This window comes from Otolemur garnettii, unplaced genomic scaffold, assembly GCF_000181295.1.
Source record: "Otolemur garnettii isolate 467f Iridium unplaced genomic scaffold, OtoGar3 scaffold00019, whole genome shotgun sequence".
NCBI classification, from domain to species: Eukaryota; Metazoa; Chordata; class Mammalia; order Primates; family Galagidae; genus Otolemur; species Otolemur garnettii.
The window spans coordinates 10,227,881-10,233,253 of record NW_003852414.1 but is presented as its reverse complement, the minus strand read 5'-3'; the positions used below and the strand labels follow the sequence as shown (position 1 = coordinate 10,233,253).

General features: G+C 43.3%; 1 protein-coding gene across 10 annotated transcripts in view; it reads left to right on the top strand.

The window, feature by feature from the left end:
- The window catches only part of KIAA1217 (KIAA1217 ortholog), a 328,697-nt gene that overhangs the window by 248,910 nt on the left and 74,414 nt on the right, over positions 1-5,373 (top strand). The window lies entirely within an intron of this gene.

The window sequence follows — 5,373 nt, the reverse complement described above, 5'->3', positions numbered from 1 at the left end:
AAAAAAAAAAAAAAAATTCTCCTAGAAGGTCTTACTCTGAGTTTAAAAAAAAAAAAAAAAGTATGAATTTCATGCCATGTCTTTACTCATTAGCCAAATAATAGTTTAAAAAACAAAACAAAATGAAATCATGTAGATGCCTCATTCTAGGAAGATATCTCCATGGAAAGGCTGGGTCATTTTAAATGATGAATTACAGAATCATAATCATCACCTTGCTTCCGTCAGATAAGCATCTTTTGGAGTCTCTAAAGTCTACTTTGTATTGAAATAGCAAATGATCCCTATGGGAGATCGCACTGAAGACTTGAAAACCTTTCTCTCCTATTTCCTCTTACCACCTGCCACAACCCAAGTGTGAGTTCCTTGGGTTGGTCCATATCCTTTATTATATGAACCCAAGTTATCTTATTTTAAGGGTTCTTTCTAACTGTATGTTTTTAGAAAATTCCCAGTGTAAAACGGGATCATTCTGCCATTCTCTTCTTAGGCTCTATTTAGAGCCAAGGATGAAATGATCAGGGTTCTTTTTAAAACTCAGTCTTGGAAAGTCAGTCATAGCTTGGCAAACCAACATAAGAATTCTGCCAAAGGCTTCCAACCTCTAAGTCACCTGTATTGATGGAGACACTCAACCTCAGCTTACCTCTTCTATTACAACTGAATGCTTGTATTCAGCTCCGCTATGGATAACTAAGGTTGACATTGATTCTTTTAGTGACCTTGTTGGATGATGGCAAGATTATTTTGAAATAGGGCAAGGTGATACACACCACCAATGCCAGATCCACGATGCCAATTGCTTGTGGCTCAGATCCATCTTCTTTTTTTTTTTTTTCTTGAGTTTCACTTTGTCACCTTCGGTAGAGTGCTATGGCATCATAGCTCACAGCAACCTCAAACTCTTGGGCTCAAGTGGTCCTCTGGCCTTAGCCTTCTAAGTAGCTAGGACTACAGGCACCTGCCACAACGCCAGGCTATTTTTAAAGATGAGGTCTCGCTCTGGCTCAGGCTGGTCTTGCACCCATTAGCTCAGGCAATCCACCCGCCTTGGCCTCCCAAGTGCTGGTATTACAGGCATGAGCCACCACGCCCAGCCACTTCTGCTGTTTTAAAGGCTATTTACTCATGTTTTCATTAATTAATTTTACATTCTATACTCCTTAGTATCATAATATCTCCTTTCCACTCTTGCCAGAAGGAGGGAGGTTTCTGCTTTTTGTTAATTGGGGATCAAGTTCCCTCAAATCATGATCTCATTCAAAGCCAACTAAGGAGGGGAAAAAAAGGAGAATAGCAACGAAATCATTTAGGACTATTATTCATCCTATGTAGATTGTAGATATTTTCAGTCTTTTGGGGGGAAGATTAATAACCATAGTGATAATAGTACCAACCATTTGTTGTACCTGATTTGCCCTGGGCACTGTGGGATGCTTTATACACAGTGGCATGGATGAGTCGCTGTGATGAATTTGTCTTGATGTTTGTTTTGGTTGATTATTGCATGTGTGATCTGATTATGTGGGGAATTTGCCCAGATATCCGCTGCTCACTGAGCCAGCCCCTCCTGTATTTTCTGACCTGTATTTGCAGCCTCATGTTGTTTACTGCCCAACCATACCTTTCTCCACACTGAGCCCCGAATTGTGGAAGACGGGTAGAGAAGACCTGTGTTGCTCTCCTGCAAACCCCTGTCACATGGCTGCTGCAGCCATTCTGGAATGAGAACCAATCAGGTGTATTATCACATAGCGACCTTGGTACTGGCCCTCCTAGTCTGTGGCAGTGAACGAACATCTGAGTCACGAGGGTGTTGAGAGGGCGGAGAGGACCAAGTTAGCTAACATGTCCCGGAAGGAACCAGGTGGAGAGAGGAATCGAGCCTCAAACCAAAGCCTAGGTGTGGACCCACAAGGGCTAAGACGTGGGAACTGAGTTCCAGGGTGAGGATGGCAAGAGGATGTCGTAAGTTATAGTTAGAGGAGGGAAAACAGGCACAGACCAGCCTAGTGTGGAGGGAACTTTGTGTGTGTGTGTTAGGGGGAGGTGTGGAGGAAAAATTGTAATTGTGAGGAGGAGACTGCGGACTCTGGGAGCCCCAGAAGCATGAGGCCAGAGGCCAGTTCAGTGCTCAGGTCACGCACAATCAATGAGCTTCGTTTTGTTGCCACATATTTGCACCTGGCTTGTACTTTTTTCGGCCACCACCAGCTTTTATTTACAAGATAAATATCTAAACCAAAAGAACATTCTTACCCTTCCCACTACCTTCTGAGTTACCATTTCTAGGGTGGGGGGTGGGGGGTGAAGCTCATTGGAGGAACACAACAAATTTGAAATAAGATAGAAATATGAACCTCTTGCAACATATGACAATGTTATAACAATCCTAGGCTCTAATGAGAAAAACAGTTAACAAGCTAGTTTTATTTTTTTGTGGTCTAGTTGTATCTGCCTATTATCTTTTTTTTTTTTTAATTTCAGAATATTACAGGGGTACACACATTTGCTTCTGTACATTGTAAGTCAAAGTTATAATTGTGTGCAGTGCACCAGTGAGGTATGAATTTATCCTACCCCTTCTCCCCACTCCCACCCCCTTAATTTCCTTGGAGTTTTACCTCCATATATGTATCCAAGTGATGATAGACTAGTTCCGATTTAGTACTGTTTGCACTTTTACTTGGTCACTTTCCTTATGAAATCCACCCTATTGCGGAAAGCTGCCAGGTCAGGGATTCTGCAGGGCTGGAGCACAGTGAGATAAGGAAGCCCTGGGAGTCGGGCCCCCACCTGCCCCCCAGCACAATTGTTCTTCCTCCCCATTCTCACCTATGAGAGAAAGTTAGAGAAAAAAATGTGACCTCTCTCCATGGTAGGAACTTGAGGCTTACTCAGAACTGTGTCCTAGAATCCCGGGCTCTCAGCAAGAGCTCAGAAAGGGCTGTTTGCTAAACAAATGTGTTTTTATGACCACGAGTCCACTGATTTGTATTCAGGGCATTGGGCTCTGTTCTCTTTGCAACCTTCTCCTCTTGCCTCCATATTTTCTGCTGTCTGTCCCTGTCACCCACACCGTGGCTCTCTCAGCTGCTCACCTGGGTTAAGCCCCCTCCTCTGTTTTCATGTGCTTTCCAACCATTTACACCCTTCTCATTGGTCACATGTCCTAAGTCAGGAGAGGGAACGTGGGCTTCTGCGATAGCACAAGCAGAACCTGGAACATGGGTCAATGCTATCTATCCTTCCCTCATGGCCATTCAGAGAATCTTAGTGGGCATTTCCCTCCGGGGCCTTGACCAAAGCAAAAATGTATCAAATAATCCTATCCTGAATTAATTTGTAGTGTTTCCTCTGCCTCTGGCTAAACACAGTGGTGTACTAGTTGCCAATTACAGTTTACCCTTGAACAATGCAGTGGTTGTTCAACCCCACCAACCCCACCTCCACCTCAATGCAATCAAAAATCCATATATAACTTTTTATTTTTTTATTTAATTTAATTAATTAATTTATTTTTTGAGACAGAGTCTTATTTTGTCACTCTCAATAGAGTGCCATGGCATTACAGCTCACAGCGACCTCAAACTCTTGGGCTCAAGAGATTCTCTTGTCTCAGCTTCCCGAGTAGGTGTGGTACCTGCCACAACACCCGGGTATTTTTAGAGATGGGGTTTCACTCTTGCTCAGGCTGGTCTCAAACCCATGAGCTCAGGCAATCCGCCCTCCTTGGCCTCCCACGTGCTGAGATTACAGGCGTGAGCCACCGTGCCCAGCCCATATATAACTTTTGATTCCCCCCAAACTTCATGACTAGTAATAGCCTGTGGTTGACAGGAAGCCTTACCAATTACTACATATTTTGTCTATTATATGTATTACATACTACATTCTTATAATGAAGTAAGCCAGAGAAAAGAAAATGTTATTTAGAAGGTCAAAAGGAAGAGAAAATATATTTGCTATTCTTTACGTGGAAGTGGATCACCGTAAGGGTCTCTGTTCTCATTCTCTTGACACTGAGTAGACTGAGGGAGAGGAGGAGAAGGAAATGGACTTGGTCCTGCCGTGGCAGAGGTGGCAGATGTGTAAGAAAATCTGCATATATGTGCAGTTAAGCCTGTCTTGTTCAAGAGTCAGCTGTAATTGCACTCTCACTGCCTGATGTTATTATTTCCTTCCACCCTCCCAGTGCTGATTTCTCATAGGCTCAGATGAAGAGCTGGGTGAACGGATGAGGTTTCCCTCCAAGTTTTTCCCTCATGCATCTGCTTCTCCTCACTTGTCATGTCCCTAGATTGCATCACTTTGGAAAGATGGCAAGCATGGTTACTGTTTCCCAGGGCTAACAGTAGAAAAACACGCTCAAGACAAGTTTTAGAAGACATGAGTATTACGCTACCGGTACTCTAGCCCGGCGTGTATTAAGCACCATGACCTCAAAATTGAAAGTGCTGTTTTTCCTTTAGACTCCACAACATTGAGCTCCACACCAGGTGGAATCATTTCCTGCGGTTGCTCTCACAAATTGCCACAAAAGTAGTGGCTTTAAACATTACAGATTTACAGTAGAACCACTGTAAGTTGACCACCCAAGGGACCAACACAAGCTTGTCAACATACAGAGGTGGTCAACAGAAGGGACGAGGCCTACTGTACTGATATGTACATATGATGCATGTCCGGTCTATGAAAATGATTTCAACTTAAGGAAGTGGTCAGTGTAAGAAAGTTGTCAACTATGGAGGTTCTACTGTATTATCCTACAGTTGTAAAGGTCAAAAGTCCAAAATGGGTTTCACAGGCCAGCAGCTGTGGGTCATCTGGACTGTACTCACTCCAGAGCAGTGATTTACAACCAAAGTGCCATGAGAGGATCTTAGGTGTACTCCAAAAATCTTTAAAGATCATTAATTCAATTATTTTCGAAAGAGGTTAGTAAGTCTATTCATTTTTTCTCTTTTTTTTTGATCAACATAATGTAAGTGTGCCACAGAAGTTGAAGTATAGGTTCAAGTGTGCCATGAGATAAAAAAGGTTGAAAAACACTGGTGTAGAGGCTGCATGGGAGGGTTTGTCTCCTTGCCTGTCCCAGCTGCTAGCAGCTGCCTTCATCCCTTGGCTTGTGGCCCCTTCTACCTTCCCTGACTCTATTTCTGACATCACAGCTGCCCCGACTGACTCTCCTGCCTCGCCCTTCCACATATAAAGACCCTTGTGATTGTCTTGGGCTCAACTGCATTATGTCCTCCTATCTCACCATCTAACATCACTCCATCTGTACGGCATCTTCTGCCATGTGAAGGTACACATTCACAGGTTCTAGTGACAACAGTGTGGACATCTTTTTTTTTTTTTTTTTTTTTTTTT